Below are 23,867 nucleotides of genomic sequence, written 5' to 3'. Positions count from 1 at the left end.
TGCCTACAGGGGAAAAATAAGAAAAGCAAGTTCAGGCAGGCTTAAATAAAATTACAGTTGGCCCTGTGAGTGGCTTCCTGGGAATGTGCAGTGTGCATTTTTGACATAGCTTGCTCACATCTCTCCCAAATGTCAAAGGATCAGGAGTGAGACAGGCCTTTGTAAACCAGAGTCAGCTTGCTCTCTGTTCCAAGTGAAGACCCATTACTTTAAGTTTCTTTCTCGTTCTTTCTCTCTTTTTCTCTTTTTCTCTCTCCTTCCTTCCTTTCTTCCCTCCCTCCCTCTGTCCCTTCCTCCCTCCCTCCCTCCCTTCCTTCCCTTCCCGCTTAGCCTAGCCTAGCCTAGCTTAGCCTATCCTAAAGAGGACAGACTCACATTGCAGCAGTATGTTTTCTTTGAAGACCAAATGCTTCTTAAGACTGCAGACTGAAATAATCCAAGAACAGAATTTTAGATGCAGAGTGAGTGATACAATTTACCCCAAGTGCTTTGGAATCACAGTGCTCTGGAGCGATATTCAAAGTGTGGTCCTTAGACCAGCATTTGGCATCACCTGTGAGCTTGTTAGGAATGCAAATTCATGGGCCCCACCCAGACCCGGGGAATCAGAATCCCTGGAGGTGGGGCTCAGGAAATTGTTTTAACAAGCTATCTAAGTGATACTTAAGTACAAGCTATCTAAGTGATACTTAAGTCCATTAGTATAGAGTAGTACACTGCTCTAGTGTACGGATGGTAATTCATATAGGGTCACCAGGCAGTACCAAGCTATTTAAGCTGTGCCTGTGGTGAGGATCTTGGGGCCACATCAAGAAAACATTGCACTGGTCACTTATCCATCTTCAAATCTAATGTAGTTAGGGTCTTTCCTTGGCCAGAAAAATCATGATCTACTTTGCCTGTTAGAGGGAATTTTTTTTTTTTTTTTAACACAGTTGGGAAGATCTTGCCTTTTCTATAGACCTTTCCTCCTCTCACCACCAGAAGTTCTCTTGATACTGTATAAAAGGTCTGTTAATTGGAAGATGAATTGAGAGCCTCAGCTGGATGATAAAGCAATCAGGCATTGAGAAGAAATCCCTTCTCTTTGAAAAAAGAGCAAATCATGTCCCTTTAAGAGTGACTGGAAGGAAAAATAACCTAAAATGACAGACCAGAATAATAGTACTTGGAAAAAAGAATCAACTTTCAGAAAGAAGATACATGGAGCAGAAAGCTGAACTTTTATTTTTTTATTTTTTTATTTTTAAAGATTTTATTTATTTGAGAGAGAGAATGAGATAGAGCATGAGAGGGGGGAGGGTCAGAGGGAGAAGCAGACGCCCTGCTGAGCAGGGAGCCCGATGTGGGACTCGATCCCGGGACTCCAGGATCATGACCTGACTGAAGGCAGTCGCTTAACCAACTGAGCCACCTAGGCGCCCGAAAGCTGAACTTTTAAAGGCATCTCTGTGTGCATCACAAAATTATCTTTTTAATTTAATACTATTACATATAGATCTATATTTCTCTCTCTAAAGTAATTCTTGGTTGAAGACTTCCAGCATCCACTAGAAAATGGTTTGCTTATATTAACTGGTTAGTGTGTGGCTATATTAAAAAATGCATCTGTGTTGTGATCTCCACAGGTTAAGTGATTTTTTTTTTCCCCTGTGCCTATTCTGTAAGGTTAAAAAAAAAAATGAAATAGTTGTTCAAGGAGAAGTTTGAGATGATAAATGGTTTTAAAGATCTTACTGTTTTTTTCAGCCCACTCTTTAAATGATTTGGTGAAGTGAGAGAGACTCCTCTTGCTCCGAAGAAAATACCTTCAAGAAGAGTATCTATATCTACTGTTTAAGAATTGCTGGTCATTTTTAGTAATGTACGGTTTCGTGAATACATATCCTCTGTTGACACTTTAGTAGCAGGCAAGTGATTTGGGCAAACTTACTGGTAGCACAATCAAGAAGGAATCTAAAGCGGGAAAAGCTAAAGCTCATCAGTGATTCATCAAACATTAGTGAAATATTCAGTTAGGTTCTTTATGTGTCAGATTGCCTTTTTTCCCCCTGTTCTTCCTGCTCCATCATGTAAAGAATGATTCCATCTGGTTCTGCCTTATTGGACTTTGAAATAATTTTGAGAACAAAACAATAGAAACAGAAGAAATGAACTTGCACATTTCCAAGAAAGGATAACTTCTTGGAATTGGGTATTATGTCTGAGAGGTTCATGAAATGTTGCTCTTGCTAGGTTGCAATTTATTAAAGTAACAAAATAGTATCCCAGTGAAAACACCAAGTACCTTAAGTGCTAAATATAATGTATAGTATTGTCCTAGATTATTTATACTTAAGCTCAGTTCCAAGTTGACCAAATAGAAAGAGATGCCAGATAGTTTGTGTGAGAGATTTAGCTTTAGTGAAAATGTTCTGAAATAGGAAATTCTAGAGATTTGTTGCCTCATTGAATATTGTGTGTGTGTGTGTGTGTGTTTTTTAAAGAACATCCAGAGAAGAACTATAGATCTGTATAAATTTTGTTTGTTCAGTTGCATTTGGAGATCCTTTGAGATGTAAAGTTTGAACTAGGAATTTGACATAAATGGATTTACATTCCTTATGACTATGGGCAAGTTTTTTATACCTAGCTTTCTTGTGATGGGATAGCAATAGCACATTTGTTATAGGACTGCTGAGAGAATAAAATGATAATGCAGGTAAAGTTCTGGATACAGGACTTGGTACACAGTAAATACTCAATATATGGTCTCTTATTATTTAAGATATTGTATTATTTGGTATATGCTGAATTTGATATATCTAAAATTTCTTGTAAAAATTAGAATGGTACTTGTATAAAAGGTGGCATTTATATGTCCTCTCCCAAGTAGAGAGGCAGCAGGCCATTTGGAATGAAGTGACAGAAATGAATGAAACCCATGGGACGCCTGGGTGGCTCAGTCAGTTAAGCATCTGCCTTCAGCTCAGGTCCTGATCCCAGGGCCCTGGGATCACGTCCTGCATCAGGCTCCTAGCTCTGCGGGGAGCCTGCTTCTTCCTCTGCCTGCTGATACCCCTGCTTGTGCTTTCTCTCTCTGTCTGTCAAATAAATAAAATCTCAAAAAAAATCTTTAAAAAAAATAGAGGTGAAGCAAGTCCAATTTCCCCGATTGGTAGAAAATACAGTCTTGGGAGCTTGTGGCTGGGAAGATATCAATTGCTAGTCTGGAATTTAAATGGGGAGGAGAAGCAGACCCAGGACAGTGAGTTAGTTGTTCCTGGACCTCTCAGAGAAGCTTAGGAACCATTTGGTTATTTAAAAAATTTTTGACTGGTTAGTGGATAATGCTCTTAACTCTGTTGCTTCTATAAAATGAGACTCAAGGGGCAAGGTCAAGTTGGAACTTTCAGAAATGTGACCGAGTGTGAACAGTAGTGGGGCTGCAGGTGTAAAGCAGGAGTGAGAGTATCTTAGCGAGTGATAGGGAAGAATAAAGGATCTAAAATGTGATGGCAGGCAGCGTGGATATGAACCTGGCTTCAGTGCATTAAGACCAGCATGTGACTCTCTTGCTCACAAAGCAATGGGAGAAGAGGAGTAGTTTTGAACAAACCCTGTTGTCTCTGGAATAGCCAGTTTTTTCAGCGATACTGTCACACTCTTTCCATTCTAAAAGACAATATACGCCCTTCAACCCTTCCAGGAGTCTAAGAATTTTAAAGAAGAGGTTCTTGACATGCACAGGTCAAGAGACACATGATGTCTGGAAAGAAGAGAATGCCATTTGGCATCTTACTAGGCTGCTCGGGGTTGGTTCCGGTGGTTAGGAATAACAGAAGATGCACCCAGGGAAATCACTCAGACCGTGTGACTCAGGGTGGCATCCCTCTGAGCACCTGTCACCTGACATTGGTCCTTACAGCCCCGTATCCAAAACATAAAGAGCTGAGTTCAGAAATGGATGTAAAAGGTCCTACTTCAAATCTTTCAGGACAGGGAAACAGCCCAGTGTGGCTTCATGCAGGGTGCCATATAGAAAGCACAAGTGAGAAAAGATAGAATTCCTGTCTTTTGGGAATTTTGGAGGAACAGTTACCTAAATTAGTTTGTTAATGAGTGTATCCATAAATTGATTAAGTATTTGAGTACTTATTTTCTGCCAGGCAAAATGCTGGATGCTAGGGATCCTATAGTTAAATGAAAACAACGTGGATCTTGATCCTTGTGCTTATAGCCAAGGATGAACACAGCCAGGTTAAACATAAAATGGGGCCAGCGTGTATTTGGTATGATAGGGGCAACAGAGGAGGTGATGCGAATAAAACTAAAGAATCAGGAATAGAGGAGGAGATGATGCCCGTAACCAGGTGCGGAAGAGGTGGAGTGAAGTGTAGGAAGAATAGCAAGTGTATGGGCAGGAAGGAACGGACATTCACAGTGCTTGGGGGCCTTATAGGAAGAATTTGAGGGAGGAAAAACTTGTGCATAAGAGACTAGAACAGAGGACATGAGGAGGTGCCATGAGGCTCTCAGATCTAGCACAGGTGAAAATAGGCTAAGAATGTACAGAATGAGGCCAATTCTGGAAGCCAAGTGCAGGACCAGAGCCCATCTTCCCTCTAGCCACCCATGGCTTGCATATAGTACTATAGAAGCCCTTTTACTCAGATCAATTATGACTTCTATTTGGTCAATTGAAACATTTGGTTGAAGCAACAAAAAGTTGCTTTAAAAACAGAAAAGAAATTTTAGAAAATAGAAAAAAAAACTAAAATGCTACATAAAATTCTTATTTTAACTAAGACATTGAAATGTGCATCTGTTGGCCAATACTTTGTTGAATCTAGACCCTATTTAAATATGAATTGACTATTTGGAGTTTCACCTCTACTTTTCTGTGTAAATGATAGTCCTAATGCACTGCTTACAGTTTCTTCAAAGTACAACAAAACCATGGACACTTGTAAAACAATTTAAGGCATGGCTCTTTGGAATTTTACCATGTTTTTTTTCCCCCACCTTGTAAAGTTTCCTTTATCTAATATAAAGCCACTTATTCTCATGAGTTGGACTTATCTTTCCAAAGAAGCAGTGGAAGCAACAGATCTCTTTTTTGCACTCATATTTCATCAATTTATGTTATGCTTACATCATGTGAATACAACCACGAGTATGTAGCCTTGAGAATGTGTATATAGATTCCTGGTTAAACATACAACTGAGCTGATGGCAATAGATTGTATAGTGTGGTGGGAAGGAGCTTAGGCAACCAGGGTTCTGGGCACCAAGGACATCACTCATTACAAGCGAAAAGGAAATGGAGAGCTTGGGTTAACCCAGCTGTGTGATTAGTTGGTTATCAGCAAGAATGTTTCGATTTTCCTACTGTCTTGGTAAAAGGGAGTTGATGATCAAACACAATTTCTTTTAAATTTGAATTGTAGAGTTTCATAAGTTAACATATAGTTAGCCTATGTAAGTATGTTGGGTCTGTCTTAATTTTTTTTTTTAAATTTCTGTAATACCGTGACACATTATTCCAGCCAGCTATTGTTGAAGTATGTGGATATTTATTAATTCAAGTGACTAGTTGTGATTTTGGTGCATAGGGTAGGAAATACCTTAAATTAAATCAGGCAAACACCTATTAGTTAAATACTTATTTGTAAAATATATTTAGATGTGGATTTTCCCTGACTTTGGATATAGATTGTTTTGCATGAGCAACCCTCTGTCAAATTTAGTAACGTGAATTTAAACTATCTTAGTCAGCTCCCTGCTATGTTGTTTTTTTTTTTTAAATGTCAATTTCTGAAAGTTTTTGCTGACTGTACTACCGTCAGTGCACTATGAGAATGAGGTACTGGGGGAAGAGCAGATAGAATTAAAGACGTAATCTCTGATCTCAGAAGCAATGATATGTTGGGAGATGGTGTGTGTGTTAACAGAATCAGGCTAAGAGGAGTCAAAATCTCAAAGCATGGTTGAGAAAAGGATATACATTTGGATTGGGGTGGTCAGAGAAGCATCACAGAGAAACTGAGGGGTTTTTTCTTTTTAAAGTTTGATACATTGAGAAAATTTTATTTTTGCTATCAAGAGCAGAATAGTATAGTAGTTAAACCTGGGCTTGAGAACTGTGCGGATAAGGATTCAGATCTTGGCTCCACCACTTAGCACTTATGTACCTGTCTGTGTCACAATTGTTCACCTGTTATATGGGGATGGTGGGATCCATTTCCTATGTTGTGAAGATTAAATGAATTTTCACATATATAGTGCTTAAAGTTTTGAAAGATAATAGATTCCACAAGTGTCAGCTGCTATTATCCTTATTATTATGGTTTAGTCACAGTTACATATGGAAGAGTAGACTCAAGCTTGTATTAGAACCTAAATTCTAGTTTCATCTCTGCCTCTAACAGGTTACCTGATCACGGGAAATGGGCTAACTTCTGAAGTTTATCATTTATTAGGTAATGTTTAAAATCCTTTTCAACTCTGATACAAAGCTGATGATGCAAATGAATCCACAATTCAGCAACTGATTTGGGAATAATAAAATGGAGTAGTAAAGACCATGGGCTTACTCCCATCTTATACCCTACATAAAAATCAACTCAAAATGGATCAAAGACTTGAACATAAGATCTGAAACCATAATACTCTTAGAAGAAAACAGAGGGGATAAGCCCTTTGACATTGGTCTTGGCAATGTGATTTTGGATTTGACACCAAAAATACAAACAACAGCAACAAAAAAATCAAGAAGTGGGACTACATCAGACTAAAAAGCATTTTTGTACAGCAAAGGAAATCATCAACAAAATAAAAAGGCAACCTACAGAATGAGAGAAAATATTTGCAATTATATATCTGATAAGAGGTTAACATTGAAAATATATAAACTCCTACAACTAAATAGAAAAAAAAATCTGATTAAAAATGAGCAAAGGAACTGAATAGACATTTTTCTGAAGAAGACATACACATGGTCAATAGATACATGAAAAGGTGCTCGACATCACTAATTAGGGAAATGCAAATCAAAACTGCAATGAGCTATCACTTTACACCTGTCAGAATGGCTAAAATCAAAAAGAGACAACAAGTGTTGGTGAGGCTGTAAAGAAAAGGAACCCTTGTGCACCTATCAGTGGGAATGTAAATTGGTTAGCCACTCTGGAAAAGACCATGAAAATTCCTCAAAAAATTAAAAAGAGCCGTAGAATCCCACTTTTGGAAATCTATCCAAAGGAATTGAAAATAGGATCTCAAATATCTATACACCCATGTTCATTACAACATTATTCACAGTAACCAAGTTAAGTATTAGTCATTAGATGAGTGAATAAAGAAGATGTGGGGTGTATATATGTATATATACACAGTGAAATATTATTCAACCATGAGAAAGAAGGAAATCTTATTATTTGAGACAACATGGATGGACCTTGAGGGCATTATGCTAAGTGAAATTAACTCAGAGAAAAACAAACACCGTGTATTAGTTATATTTGGAATCTAACAGCTAAACTTTTAGAAACTGAGATGAGAATGCTGATTACCAGGGCCTGGGGTGGGGGAAATGGGAGATGTTGGTCCAAGAGTTCACACTTCCAGTTAACAAGATGAGTAAGTTGGAATCTAATGTACATTGTGGTGCTTATAGTTAATAATACTTCATTATATATTTGAAAGTTGCTAAGAGTAAATCTTAAATGTTCTCATCACAAAAAAGAAATGGTTATTTATTATATGAAGTGATAAAGGTGTTAGTTAAAGCTATGGTGGTAATAGTTTTGCAGTATGTATGTGTATCAAATTAACACATTTTATACATTAAACTCATGCAGTGTTATATGTCAGTTATATCTCAAAGCTGGAGCAAGGGGTGGCAAAAGACCATGGTCTTAGGAGACTGATAGATACTTATTTGGTGCCTGATTATTTAATTTGCTGTGGGACCACAAGCAGGTAACATAACCTCTTTGATATCATTTACTTCATCTGCTCATCTAAAATGAGGGTAACAATTATACCCAACTTCTAAAGGGTTGCTCACTGATTAAATGAGATGAGACATGCCATCAACCAGCTCAGCATTTGGTACACAGTAAATTCAACACAGGGATGATGATGATGATGATGATGATGATGATGTGTTGTGCTGGGTATAGAGCAAGGATTCAGTAGGTTTTGGCCAAATGAATGATTAATAGAGCTTTCCTTTTATTTTTTCTAAGTTAAGTGACTCATAGGAAGCCCTCCTAAGGATATACAGAATTGTATAACTTAATGGAGTGTTTATTTATGGTTTGGATGTATCATATAATCACTTCCCTCTTATTGCAAATCTGCTTGGCTTCTCTCTGCCTAAGTGACATCAGTATCCATATTAAGAAAAATCCTTGCCTGGCTCCAACAGTCTTGCCCACATGTCTATCTAAGATTTATTGATGCCAGCTATTGATCGAGAGCATCGGTGATGGGTTTTTAAGGTAGAAGTTCTCCTCAATTTGTGTGCCACTTTGAAAATTTTCAAGAAAGCTCTACTGAACTTGGGGTTTTAATGGATCTCATCTGTGAATTTGAGCCAGAGATGGATGTCATAAAAAATATATATATATCAAGTAGGAAAGTACAAAATAAGAGGTATACATTAGATGTTCTACTTTATTTCTACTCAGAAAACAGTTTTTACTTTTCCTGTAGTCTGTGTGGTTTCATTCACAGCCTTGCATTCTGTGAAACAGATGAGGAGTTGAAAGAATCTCAGATTAAATATCCTTTTCCTAGATAACAGGGTAGTATCTTCTGAAGACGATTGACTTTTTAAAATCCATACCCTCTAGGAAAATGAATAAAATTTGAACTGTGTTAATTTTAACATAAAATACTTTGGAAATGAAAATATACATCTTTTGGCTCAGATCTAGAAAGATGAGAAAAATGCATGGATTAGAATGGACTCCATGAGGGCAGAGTTATTTGGTCTTTTTTGTTGACTTTTGGGTTCCCAGAACCTTGGACAGTGCCTGGCACAGAGTAGATCTACAACATAGCCGTGCTGATTAGATTTTTGAACAGAAGTAACTTATTCTGGCGTTTGTGTAAAGGAACCAAAAGAAGGTCAAGGCTTTCATGTGCCTGCCCATGAAGCATTCGCCTTGCTACCTCACCTATGGAAATAAAATATTTACTTTGATATTTTAGCAGGAGTGTGCACCATTCTTCATAAACCTAGTTGGTGGTAAAAAATTCATGTTTGGTTTTTTTTTTTTTTTTATTACATCATGAAGTATATAATTCCTCAATACTGTATCAACTCCCGGATCACATGGGGGACTGTGAAAAATTGCCTTCCCATCCCATCTGAATTTTTCATTTAAAAATCAACTCCAATAACGCTCCATCATTTATAAGTTAGAGTCTTTGGAAGTGTTAGTGGCTGTATTTGCATACTTTATCCATGAAGAATGTTTTTAAAGGACTGTGAGTTTATGGCTTGCAGTTACTCCCCACCGGGCTTTGGCTAAAGACCGGTAGGCGCTGGACCGCCAATGTTTCAGCACCAGTCACAGAGGAAAACGTGCATGCTGATGGCTTGCCGCCGGTGCACACCATCATCCTTGCCGCCGACTGATGGATCATGGGTGGTCCTATGATGCATCACTGCTTTCCTTCTGTGCCATTGATCCTGTCTGGCCAGTACAGTTCAGTCACGCACTGTGTATGTTACCCTTTTCATTGCAAGGGATACTATTTTTTACCCCAGATGTATTTGCTTGGAGGCAATGTAAAATAAAGGGAAAAGAAACCCCCGATCTGTGTTACAGATGAGAAAAACATTATAACAAATGATACCTCTTTGCTTTGGTTTAACTATGAATGTTGTAGTTAGTAAAATGTTGCTTCAAAACTGACAACCGCAGAGTGTAAAAACTATGATTGGGGGGTGGGTGGGAGTGGTTCAGAAATTTAGGAGAGATTTTTTTATTTTAATGGGATGGAGCAATCTACTGCAAAAATGTTTCAAAATAATTAACAGGCAAAATACAGGAGTAAATTGAAGAGAAATTACTCTTTCTGATATCTTTGGGATGAAGCAAGCATTTATCTAGAGTAGTGCTAGTACAAGTCTGTCAAGGCTTTAAAGAAAATGGCTTGAAAAGACAGTTTGAATTTATTATTAAAACCTGTAACAGAGACAAGGTAATGTACATCAGGCAGCATTTTCAGTGGCAGAGAAATGCAACGGTATTACTCCAGAGGTCCTTGTGGGAGACCAGGACGGCATGATTATTTTCACCATGGTGGGTCAGATTGATACACACCTAGAATTATCCCCTTCGCACCACCCCTAGCCCTCACCCCCCAGGATGGAGGAGGAGGAAGGGAAGAAAGTATATCTGAAAGGTAAAGACATCATCATGGGGACCTTTGGTTCTTGCTGAGTATTTAATTCGCGCATTCTGTCAAAGTGTCTATAGCATAGAGATTCTCTTGGAGACTTGGCTATCAGTAGAGATCTGGAAGAATAAATATCCAAATGCTGAGGGCTGGACAGAGGGATGCAACTTTAAAAGATTCCCCAAGGGAAGAGCCAACATTGAGAGAAATAGTGGATATGGATGAGGTGGACAATAACTAGCAACTGTCAAGGATGGAAGTTCTTCCAGCAAGTGTGTTGATCTCTCTTGACCTTATAAGTAAAAAACAAAGGTGAAACTTTTTTTTTTTAATCATCAAATGTAAATGATATATAAGGGGATGTTGGTAGGTGGCAAAATCCCAGAAGGCGCATTGTCTTGTGTTAACACATTAACTCTGTTGTTCTTGTAAGTTCCACTCCTAGTAGAACTGTGAGAGTTTTATGTACGGGGAGCCCTTGTTCTTCCAAAGACATTTCTTAAGGATCCCATGACCCTTCTCAATTGCTTTGCTCTGAAAATTAGAAGTTACCTTCCTTTGACAAGTGACCTGTACTCTGCTTGTCTCCTGCTTATCAAGTATTTGATAAGCTATCCTCAAAGCCTTATCAAAAATTCCATAGATATTTAGCCACTATATTCCTTTGTACTCAGTTTTTATCATTATCCCATCAGCATATTGCAAATAATCCATATGGGTTATCTATACAGTACCCTATTAACCTACATTATTATGGATAGCCCATGTATATTATACGCCGACATGGATACATTGTTCACACACATTTTCACCCACTCTTTCCTTTTCTCGAGTAATTATTATAACTATCCTGATTTTCCTCTGTTATCTAGATTAGGTTCAACACTCAGTTATTGGGTACTGCAATGTACCAGAAGCTCAGTTCAGCTCTGAGGATTAAAAATGAGGCCCCTGCCTTCAGGGAGCTTTGGACAGTGGGGCAAACGGAGGTGTAAATACAGTGTTTTATTTCTTCCCTAATAAAATGAGGCAAGGGACGAGGGTTATACAAATGGAGCAACAGTTAATTTTATTTCAGGCTGGTCACGAAAAGGTAGCAAGAGAAAGCTGAGTTGGCATTAGAGACTCAGTGCTCACTGCAAGGGTGAGTTTGCAAGGTGTTTTGGGCGGAGGGAACGATGTCAGCAAAGGCACTTGGTGGGAATGAAGTGCTTAGGAGACAGAGACTGGTGACTTTGGTATAACAGCTCTGCTCCTGGATAGGTGTGTGGCCACCAACAGGATATTTTGCTTTGTTGAGGCTTCTTCCTTCACTAGCAAAATAATAAATCATTTAAAATGATTAAAGTATATACTGTAAGCATAGGTGTTAGCTCATTTTTAAGAAGGGGCATGAGGGGAGAGAGCCTGTGGCAAAAGACGGGGCCAGTCCGGCAGCCAGGGAGCACCAGTGTGCTATGCTAGGGTGTTCTGAACCAACTCGATGGTTAAGGGTGAGCCTGCGGAGATTTGCAAGTTGAGAGAGCTTCTACCCTCCTATAAGGTGTTGTTAATCACTTTGTCAGGAAAAGTTAAAATACTAAATTATCAGGCCTATATAATAAAAGGAAATTATGAAGCCAAGAATGTTGGATGCAGGAGCAGAAAGAAGTGAATGGTAATATTTCTGGTATTTTTTTTTTTTTTTTTGGTAAATATATTCAGGAAAACCAAGGCTGAGACAAAGGTGCAATCTTACTTTAGAGTAGTCAAGGATTATTGCTGCCCAAAACTCACTGCCCTTGAAACTATTGGCTTAATCTCAAAGGATGAAAACTTCTGCAAGTGGTAGAAAGAGATCTTTGATCAGCAGAGTACATCAAGCCTTTTATGGATGTAATCCCCACAATGTTCAGTAAAAGCTTTGAGTCCTCAAAGAGCCTGTGACTATTATCTAAACTTGATGGAGATAAGTGCAGGAAACAGAAACATAAAAAATACCAGATGAGATATACAAAAATACAGTGAAGAGTAAAGTGCTCTGTTTGGGGAGATAATGATGTAAAGGAATAAAATGCAATCTTTTTCAGTTAATGTGGTTTGTAAAAATAACAGTGCAGGAAGGCAGCTTAAGGGAGGGAGAAAAACAAAAACAGCCTGTAAGACCGCCACGAGAAAGCAGAGCAAAATGGGGTACACTTTTTGTAAGAATCCAGTTTACTCAGAAGCAAGACTTACGAAGTAAGTGTGCTATATTTAGAATTTGTGAGATGGAAATCAGAAAATACGTTTCTATATTAAACTCCACCCACCCCTCCTTTCTGAGCAGGAGAACTAACATTTGTTTAGAAAATGGCTTCTGTGTTTCAGCCAGGGGACCAAGGGCTAATAAGCGGCAAAAAATCGTTTTTAGACACCTCAGTAAACTGGTGACTTACAGTATCAGTGGGATGCAACACTAGTGTTGTGTTCTCACAACTCTGCTGGTTTATACTGCAAGCCTGCCGGTGGGGGGCAGGGGGCTCTGCCCTACTTGTCTCACGTCGGTGCCCAGGGTGGAGGCTTCGTGGTTACCTGGAGCATGTTCTTCTCAGGGTCGTCAGAAGCTCCGAGGCAGACAAAGTACAAACCTCTTCAGGCATAGGCTTAGAAAGCTACACTACCTTCCATTCACATTTCGTGCCAGTCACATGACCAAGTCTAACATCAAAGGCGAAGGGTGGGATTCTTCTCCTGTGAATGTTGGGGAAAGGAAGGGAATGTTTGCTCAATAGTAACCTACTTTCTCCCTTAGCCTCTTGGTGCCTCTATTTCCATACCTGTACAATGGGTATAATGATAGTAACCTTAGTTGTGGGGATCTTGTGTATAAAATCATACATAAGTGTTCTCAACAAACAGTAACATTTTTATCCTCTCCTTGACCATCTCACGCTCATACCCAGCACATCTGTCTGTGGGTTCTCTCCTGCCCTCCCCACTACCCTGGGAGCATTACCACAGCATTATCCATCACATCAACAGAACCACCCACTGGAGATGCTCTTGTCAGTCCTTGCTTGTTCTCTCTGCTAGGTGTATCTGGCAAAGCTCCCTAGAAGCTTCACTTCTCTTATTTCTGCATTCCCTGTAAGACCTGAAGTTGTTACACCTGTTTGTGAAAGTTCTCCTGACTTCCTACCTCCTTCCTGTTTGTGTTTCTTTTAATTCTGTCTGCATATTCAGTTCCTCCTGCCCTCTGAGACTTCCTTCCTCCTCACATGTTGACTAGAACGTATCTACTTACGAGCTTTTTTTTTTCTCCTTTTTCTGATTCTCTGACAATGATGGTTGGAAGAAATCAGTGAAAGCTTTTTAAGCCTCTTAAAAGAAGGTGTTTATAAAATTTTTAACTGATGCCTTCTGGTTTGTCATAAATTAGAACCAGAATATTTATAAATGTTGTGTCCCCGATGTTTGGCAGAAAATAAAGTTGTGTCACTCTTGGGTACTCAGAGTAAGAGCCCGCTGGGTTTACGAGAGATGCCATGTCTAGACCTCAGGGCTGTCATCTCTTTGGCAACATGGTTTGAATTTCCCCATTTTATAGAGAGATTTTCAGCTGCAGAAGGAAAAAAGATTTTCAACCCTTTACACCTTTGGGGCAAATGAACTAACTGAAAATTGTCAAGCATATCCAATTACTGAATTATGAAAGTATTCTGTTGATATTGTACTCTCTCTGGATTGCATGTGATGAGGAGTTGAGTCTGCCTCCCTCCTCCCATGGGATAATTGTAACGATCCTGAAGAAGATCTGATTTCAGTAGCGGTCCATGTGTCCCAAGGAGGACTGCTCATTAAGAATAACCTCAGCGCACAGGGGCATCTTTGCTTCATTTGATTTTTTAGGTGAGGTGAAGCTTCCCTGTTACATTTACCACTTCCACTTTCTTCTCTGTCCTCCTCCTCCTCCTCCTACCAAGTGCCCATTGAACCGCTTCTCAATTTCTTGTTCTTTGTCATCATGGATTTGGTAGCCAGCATTCAGGGCGACAAGGATAAGCAAGCAATGTTGTTGACGTTCTCCAAGAGTTTACAAGCTGAATGGAGACTCCTAATGCTTTGATGAACTTACCACACAAGCCGTTGGTCATGGTCACCCTGCAGGTTCAGTAATTGGATAGAGAAAGAAGAATAGGAGGCCTTGGTAAGCTTTCCAGCCTGATTAGTAAGGAAATTGGTTCTGTTGCTGGTGTCCCAGGGAATGATGACGACAGTCACCATTTATTGGATTCCTTTTCATGGAATCCTCTTGTTAACACTGTGAGGTAAATGTCACTTTCCCCAGTAATCAGATAGGAAAGTGAGGCCCAGAGACGTTAAAAAAAATATTAAGAGGGCATTGCAATTAAGTGACAACAGCTAAGAATTGAAATTACGTATGTTAGACTTTGAGGGCATATTTGAGGGGATATTAATTTTATTGCCTTTTGTAAGACCTACAAATACATAGATTTTATAAATATGTAGATTTTGAAATAGGTTTTTGATAAATTAGGGAAAAAAACCCAGAGCAGTAGTAATAAGGGTCTAAATTGCATTGGCAATAGAAAAGAGGGCTGAATGTGAATTATACTGTTAAAAGCCATCAGGATTTGGCCAATTGTTGGTTCTAATCATAGAAAGGGAAGAGGGTGAGTTTCCTAGTGATGCCTACAGATTAAATGCTGAGAAAATAGAAATGCCATGAATAGGACTGTCCCAGTTAGAAGGAGGAGGTACTTTGAGCGTAAGGTAGAGGGGGCAAAAACAAGGTAGATTTTGGGCCTATCCAATGAGGAGTTTGGTACTCACACAGAGTACCAATAAGAAAGCAATAGGAAAAATAGGACATGGATTTAAGTGGGAAGAGGAGTGGAGAGATCTAGAGAGAACCACTACAGATGCTTATTAAAGTGACTCAAATAGACATAATCACTTTGGAGAGGGCTGAGACAAAAGGCAAACAACATACATTGTAGTGTAAGGTGAGGACAACAGAGCCAGAGAAGGTTGTGGAAGGCAGTGGGACATAGGGGAAGTGGTATATTACATTTCTGTTGCCAGGTAACAAATGACCACAAACCTAATAAGGTAGTTCCCTTATCCACAGTTTTACTTCACATGGTTTTAGTTCTCATAGTCAATGGTGGTCCGGAAGCAGATTATCCTCCTCATGTCATATTAGCTGAAGGTTACTAGTGGCCTAACACCATGTTCCAATGCCTATGATAGTCCCCTCACTTCATCTCAACACACAGGCATTTTATCATCTCACACCATCCCAAGAAGAAGGGTGAGCACATTACAGTGTAATTTGAGAGATGACATTCACATAACTTTTATTACAATATATTATAATAATTTTATTAATATGTTTAATTTATAAGTTAGACTTTATTATAGGTATGTATAGGAAAAATAGTGTGTATAGGGTAGAGTGCTATGTGCAGTTTCAAGCATCCACTGAGGGTCTTGGAATATATCACCCACGGGTAAGGGGAGACTATTGTAGCTTAAAAAAAAAAAATCAAATTTGCTATCTTCCATTTCCTTGGGCTGGAACCTGGCATATATTACCTGGGTTCTCTGCTAAGTATTGCTTAAGGTTGAACTCAAAGTATCAGCTGTCTGTGTTCTTATCTAGGGGCAATACAGGGAAAGATCCACTTCTAAACTCCCTCCTGTTGGCATAATTTATTTCCTTGTGGTTGTATGATTGACTTCTGCAACATCTTGTTAGCTGTTGGACAGTGACCATTTTAACTCCTAGAAGATGCACTCAGATCTTTGCCACGTGACTTCCTCTGTAAGACCTCTCACAACCTGGTAACTTACTTTTATTTGGGTTCCAGCAGAATTTCTTTTAGGTTTTGAGCTGCTTCTGTCTGGAAAAAACAAGTTTCTTTTAAGAGCTCACCTGATTAGGTGAGGCCCACCCAAGATAAACTTGCCTTTGATTAACTCAAAGTCACCTGATTGGGCGGGGCAGAGGGTGATTCTTAATGACATCTATGAGATCCCTCTTTGTCATATAACATAACCTAATCATGGGAGTGAAATCTATCATGTCAAAGTCCTGCCCAGGATTAAGAGGAATGAATTATATATCCACCAGCTGTGGAAATCTTGGGGTCCATCTCAGAAGTCTCCTTACCACACTGGTAGAGAGAAGAGTCTAGCAGAGCAATTTAGGTTTTGATACACTACTGAGTACCAGGAGGTGTAGATGTGAGAAAGAAAGTCCCTTGTTGCTAGAAGTTAACATTCTAATGGCAGAGACAGAGCTTACAAAGGAGAAGTTTGGGATGATGAAATGGTGACTAATTTTTAATGTTCTAGATAGATGGGAGGATGGTGATAGATCAAAAGGGGATGTTGGATTTAGGCATTAGGCTATTTATCATGCTCTGGGCAAGATGGTGGGAGCTAGAATCAGGTCTGGAGTGGCAGAAGAATGAATGATCGTGAACAAGTAATAGGTGTATGTGTAGCCGAGTCTTAAAATGTTTATCAATTAGGGGAAAGAAAGAAGAGATTTTAACAGGAAGTTAATGAAGTAGAGGACCATTCATCAGTTTTAGGTTTTAGAACAGTTGAGACCTTGGGATGTTTATAGAGGTGGGGAAAGAATCAGCAGTAAGGAGAAAATTAACATGATGTCTTTCCTCCCCATTTAAATCCTACCAGCACATTAGGAAACTTTAGACTGACAGATCTTTTCCTTCTCTCATTAGTAGTTCCCATAGTTAACCATTATGGAGCACTTATTGTATGCCTGGCCTTACTTTGGAAGCATTTGGCAAGTACTGACTCATCTAATTTTTACCACCATCATGGGTGGTAGGTACTATCTCCTCTTCATCTCAGGAAACTGAGGCACTTAAAGACTAATTACTTGTCCAAGGTCAATGAGCTTGACAAACTCGGGAAGCTTGGCTCTGGAGACCACACTCTTAACCACTGCACCACTGCAAGCACTCTTCTGCGTGAGTCTGTTAGTCTGTATTTGTATGGGGTCTTGTGACGCCCTGGCATTGTTACTGCTGTCTGGGGAAGCTTTCTACATGCTGCATATGAATTTCCCAGCCAGACAGTAAGCCCCTCGAAGGCACAGAACATGGCTCTACACTGCCTTGCCTTCCTCATGGCATTTTAAATGTAATAGATGCCAATAAATATGTATTGATTTGATTTAAGCTAGGATCCTATCATTTACTTCCTCATTTCCTTTAATCTCTATTGATTATAAAATTAATGGGGTGGTGTGTAATTTGGATTTAACTACTTAGCCTGTAACTATAATTTTATGACTTTGAACATCATGATAAATCTGTGACCTCTTTTGAGGACTTTCTTGCTTTATTAAATAGATCTCACCTAATTAAAAAAAAGGAATGAATATATTGTAGTTCTGAGAACTATTTTCAGTAAGAGAAAAGATGATTCCCTGTTGGCTTCTTGGATTGTGTTTGAATCTCTGAGTGATGGAGCCATGGGGTGGGATATGACTGAGCCTTGGAGAGGAGGCTCATTCATCTTTGGCAGAGATCTTGAGATTATTTTACCCTCTTTCTAGTATTTTCTTTTCTGCTGGTAAGGAATTAAAAGAGTTGCTTTTCAATTAGTGCCAGCCACTATTCGTAATTGAGCTTAATGGCCATGTTCATCTCTATGCTCGGCCCTGGAATCACCTCTACTGCAGGACAATATTTTCCATCCCCTGGTGTATGTGGGTGCTTCAGATAGCTGATAGCTATCTGATAGAGATGTGGGAAGATCACTCTGACTTTATCCATGTGCTTCTGCCATACAGGCAGGCAAATTCAGCGAGGTGACTTCGTCCTGGCCCACCTACATCTGAGAACGTCTTCTAATTTGCCCCTTGCCTATTACAAAATATTTGCTCTGATGTTAGAGGGAAGACAGGATTAAAATTGCTTTTTGATTTATTTATGAATGCGGAAGGTGATTACTAATGAAAACTTCAGAACCTGTGGATCATTTATTTTTGATCACCTAGATGCACTGCAAATAAAGAAAAACAAACCTCACTGCTAGAGATGACACTCACCAGGGAAGTTGGATTTTACAGCATTTTTCTTTTTTTCTTCTTTCGGAATGGTACATGGAAAGTTACTTCTCTGTGTTCTTCTTCAAAACAGTTGTACATGAAGTAAGCATCAAGATTTTATCTCCTGCTGACTCTGCAGCTACATTTGATCAACAAAGAGAAAAAGACTGCTTTTATTTCATTTTTCTCCCATGTATTTGGGGCATATTTGTGCTTGAGTGTTGTGTACGTGCAGATGGACAGATGTGAGTATGTACGTGTTAGTGCATCAGAGAGCAAGAGATTATGACTGATTTGAAACCACAGTTTCAGATGTAGAAGGTTAAAGATGGCCAGATGGAAGAGCGATGAGTTTCTAACTTGAGCTTTGCAAGCTCTTCAGGAAATACTTTTTGTTTCCCTTTGTTCTCTTTGTGAAATAGTATTTATCTCCCTGCATCTGAAAGTTTTGAGATTCCTGCAGATTCATTTTCTAATATTTTCAAGACATGTTTTCCAATATCAGCCAGTCTTTTCCCCAGTGTGTCCTGTATTGAGAGACTAATGATTAAGAGCACTGACCTTCCGTTCAAATCTTGGCTTACAGCTGTGTGACTTTGGCCAAGTAGCTTAGCCTCACTGTGCTTCAATGTTCTCATCAGTAAGATAGGAACATAAAATAGTAATTATGCTTCTAGGGTTGTTATAGGATTAAAGGAGTTACTGTTTTCAAAGTGTTTAGAATAGAAGCCTGGTATATAAAAGGGACCATACAAGTATTGGCTGTTACTTGCTATAGTTAGGTTATAAGCGTTATTACAATAAGAGGAAAAAGCAGGGAGGAGTATAACATGAGTGGTTACATCATCAGTTTAGTATCTATTTTACTTTTTGGAAAGAATGAGGGGAAAAGGATGGGGGAAATGATTTTCTGATGATATTAGGGAAATTTCACTTAAAAGAGAATATAGATAATCACAAGAAGTTAAGTATGGGCTTTAATTTTCTCACCTTGCCCATGAAAACCCACACAAGTGTGGGACTTCAGATACGTGGATGGTCAGCGGCGTTGCTTGTCTGCACCAGCACTGGTAGGAGGAGGCAGGGGTAACCAGCTCTGATAGCTTTGGATTAATATTTGCACCATTGCCTTAAAGACTGGAGGCCTATGTTATATAATACATAAGAAATCACGAAAGTTGGATCTTAATCTTTAGGGATTATCAGGTGGAAACGTGTTCCTAAACACCTAGATTAGGCTATTCTGGTAACACATCATTTCTATGAAGTCCATAATATCTCATACTTAAAATCTGAGAAAAAACACTAATTTTCCTATTTTCTTTGGGTGAGCATAATAAGCATGCTTTAGACAGTCTGTTGAGAGAGAGTTGGCACTGTTCCTCATGCTCTGTGTTTAATTAGATGTATTGGTGATGATGTTTTATGTCATAGGCAGATATCCCAAAACAGAAAGTTTAACTGTAAAGGAATTTATTGGTTTGGATCATTGAAAGTATGGGCTTCAGGATAGGTTGATTCAGCAGCTCTGTGAAGTCACCATGAACCTCGGTTCTCTGTGTCTCTGCTCTGCCACCTATGGTGTTTGCCTCGTTTCAAGCTGCCTTGTCTCCTAGTCATGGGATGCCTGTCGGGGGCAACATGAGGCTACATGTTCTCTTGTGTATGTTTAGGGGAATAAGAACTCTTACCACACTTTATTCCATTCTAAGATTTCTCCTTTATAGTAAAGATGAGGTGTTATAATGACACTACCTGAGGAGTGTAGATAAATGATTTTAGTGGTAGATCTCATTCCAGGAGACAAAAGAAGGCATCACAGTTTTTGTATGAAAAATTGGGCTGGGGCGCCTGGGTGGCTCAGTTGGTTAAGCGACTGCCTTCGGCTCAGGTCATGATCCTGGAGTCCCTGGATCGAGTCCCGCATCGGGCTCCCTGCTCGGCAGGGAGTCTGCTTCTCCCTCTGACCCTCCCCACTCTCATGTGCTCTCTCTCATTCTCTCTCTCTCAAATAAATAAATAAAATCTTTAAAAAAAAAAAAAAGAAAGAAAGAAAAATTGGGCTGGGTCTGCTGGGATTGAGAGCCCTGATGTAGATTCTTATAAGCCATGTTGAGGAATTTGGATTGTATCCTTAGCATGATGGAAAATCATGGAAAAGTTTCAATATGTTGAGTTACATGATGGGATTAGGATTTTCATTGTTAAAAAAAAAAAAAAGGCATCCAGGCTGCTGTTTGGGGAAAAGACAAGAGGTGAAGACTCGAGTGTTCTGGAGATGTGAATCCTCTCTGTTATGAGATGAAAGCCATTTCTATGTCTAACGCCTCACCAGGGAAAGACATGCCAGTTTCAATCTTAGTTATTGCAGTTGTCTTTTAAATTGCCCTTGAGTTTATGCAAATCACCATTGATTGTCCTTCAACAATAGCAACAACAAAAAATTAGAATGTTATAAAGAACAAATATTGATTCTTTTAGATATTTAAAATGTGATAAGATGTGAGAAGAGCTTCAAAAACCTTAGGACAGTCAGGAAGGGAGTAGTTTTAGGGGAGGTGTTCTGTATGGGGTCACGCAGACGTCTTATCTGCACACTGCTTGACCCCATGCATCGCAGTGCTGGCTTACAAAATTGATTCTTTTGCAAAACCGCCCAGAGTTAACAAATCTATTGTCTGTTCTCTCCTCATATGTCAGACTTCCGCATGTACATCATTGGGATATTTTCACACTACCAGTGTTTGGACTCTGGGACATACGATAAAGAATGAGAACTACAGGAAACAAGAAAACTTGTTGTATTTGGGCACTCAAGTCAAAGAAATATGATACCACCTAGAAGCAAGGTTAAGAGGCTGAGATTTCGTGGGCAAGACTGATAATTGGTCAGAAATTTTAAAATGTAGAAGCTTTTAAGGTGTCAAAATAGGCCCTTGTGCTGCCTAAAAACTCTCCAGCAACACCCGTTAGTGCACCCTTTAAAATGGATCTGTGATCTCTTACCTTATTTCTCCTAAGTCACTCCAGGCTGGAAGCACCTTATCAATAAGGTGTTCTGTCACCACCTCTGAACTCCTCGCTCTGCTTCCTCTGGGATTGTCACACCCGTGGTGAACAAGAGTGGTGCTGCCCCGGTTCTCAGGGGGGAATAATTTAACAGAATGCCCTCCAATTCTAGTTATTCAACCTTAATATTTTAAAACTGTTTGGTGCTAGCTCCCAAATAAGCAAAACATAGCAAATTGATATTAATAGGAAAAGAGAGGAAGTTAAGTTGAAAAAACCAGATTTTTCTGGACTGTGTACTTTATGATAATAGTGCTTTGATAGTAATAAAAAACACCGTGCATTAATTATACTGGAAAATAAAGAAATACTATAACTCCTCTATAGGAATAAATAGAATATCTAATATAGAAATAAAATAGTGCTTTATTATATAATTACATATATTTGTATCATGATTTTCTCCTTAAGCGGAAACATTTCCAGTTCACAGGATGAAATTGAATGTCACTATTTAATAGTGTTTTGCAAAAATAATTAAAATTTCTAGGTTTCACCGTCTGAAGCTGTCTGAAAACATCTATGCTACTGGAATTGAACCCACTTACGCTAAAATGTTTATTGATTCAACTGAACTTCAGTCAATAAGTGAGTGAATCTAGGAGCCAGAAGCAGCCTTTTCGAGGATGGGATTCAGAATCCAGAGAGAGAATGAGGCTAGATACAGTAAATCAGTGAAACCAGACCAGACCTGGCAGCTAAACAGTAGAAGTAGAGCAAAACAGAATGTGGAGTTAAAGCAGCAAAAGTCAAAAGCCATAAAGCAAAGATAGATGGTGGTGGTAGAAACAAATGGGTCCCAAACCACCAAGCAATATTTCCTAAATGCCGATGAAGGAAAGCAGTTTTTCTAGCCATCTCATCAAAACTGTCATTGGTCAAAGCTTTATTCTCCCTCTGGGAAAAAAAAAAAAAAAGGGAGGGGAGCCAGGGAGAGGGAGAAATCTTAGTTCTTTATGGAGGTAATTGTGATGGCAGGAGAGTAGGAAATAGAGAAGAGGAAGATAGAGCTTCCAAAGCCAGAGGTGCAAGAAGAGAGATGGTGGCGATAAAGTGTAGGGTGAGGGGATGAATCCTGATGTGCAAAGCAGGGCATTGTAAGACAACTTGGAAACAAAGAGGTATTAAAGCACATGTTCCCCAGGGGTGCCTGGGTGGCTCAGTTGGTGAAGCGTCTGCCTTCTGCTCAGGTCATGATCCCAGGGTCCTGGGATGGAGTTCCGCATCAGGCTCCCTTGCTCAGCAGGGAGCCTCCTTCTCCCTCTGCTTGCCACTCCCCCTGCTTGTGCGTGCTCTCTCTCTCTCTGTCAAATAAATAAATAAAATCTTTAAAGCATATGTTCCCCTCAGTAGCCTTTTCAATATATGTTTGACCATATGCAAATTCAAATGCAACCAGTGACAGTAGTTTAAAAAAAAAATTATAACCCGACAGACCAGTAGTTAAGACACTTAAATGCCAAGATCCTCCATAAGAAATGTTTTTTAAAAAGTCAACCAGATGAAGTGGGCAAAGAATGTGGTTGGGCAATTATAGAACAGAAAAATTCAAATGACCAGTATAAAAGGGATTAATCTCAGAATTGCTAAGTAAAATAACAAGATTTTTATTTTTTTTTAAAGATTTTATTTATTTGAGAGAGAGAGAGAGCCCAAGAGGGGGTAGGGTCAGAGGGAGAAGCAGACTCCCTGCTGAGCAGGGAGCCCGACGTGGGACTCGATCCCGGGACTCTGGGATCATGACCTGAGCCGAAGGCAGTCGCTTAACCAACTGAGCCACCCAGGCACCCAAATAACAAGATTTTTACCCACAAATTGGGCAAAACTAAAAAATATATAGCACATTAGTTAGAATGCAGAGAAATATTGGGGGCGGTATACATTGCTTAGCAGTTTGGCCATATTATTTTGCATTAAAAATATACCTTTGAGGGATGCCTGGGTGGCTCAGTCAGTTAAGCGGCTGCCTTCACCTCAGGTCATGATCCCAGGGTCCTGGGATCGAGTCCCGCATCGGGCTCCTTGCTCAGCGGGGAGCCTGCTTCTCCCTCTGCCTGCAGTTCTCCCTGCTTGTACTCTCGCTCACTCTCTCTCGCCTGTGCTCTTTCTAGCAAATCTTTAAATATATATATATATATATCTTTGACACAACAGTCTAATCTTTATAAATTCTGTATAAAAAAATTACAAGATTATTCATTGCAACATTGTCCATAATGGCAAAAATTTGAAACAAAATGAATTTTGATCAATAGGAGCTGAGTTGAATAGACTGTGATATGTCTATACTATAGATTATTATGAGATTAAAGATGAGAATATATAT

At 39.3% G+C, this 23,867-nt stretch overlaps 1 protein-coding gene across 1 annotated transcript in view; it reads left to right on the top strand.

Moving 5' to 3' along the window:
• Positions 1–23,867, top strand: part of FHIT (fragile histidine triad diadenosine triphosphatase) — a 1,435,811-nt gene that overhangs the window by 718,367 nt on the left and 693,577 nt on the right. The window lies entirely within an intron of this gene.

Source organism: Phoca vitulina, unplaced genomic scaffold, assembly GCF_004348235.1.
Source record: "Phoca vitulina isolate PV1807 unplaced genomic scaffold, GSC_HSeal_1.0 scaffold13, whole genome shotgun sequence".
In the NCBI taxonomy this organism is placed as follows: domain Eukaryota; kingdom Metazoa; phylum Chordata; class Mammalia; order Carnivora; family Phocidae; genus Phoca; species Phoca vitulina.
This window is presented reverse-complemented; position numbering and strand designations above follow the sequence as displayed.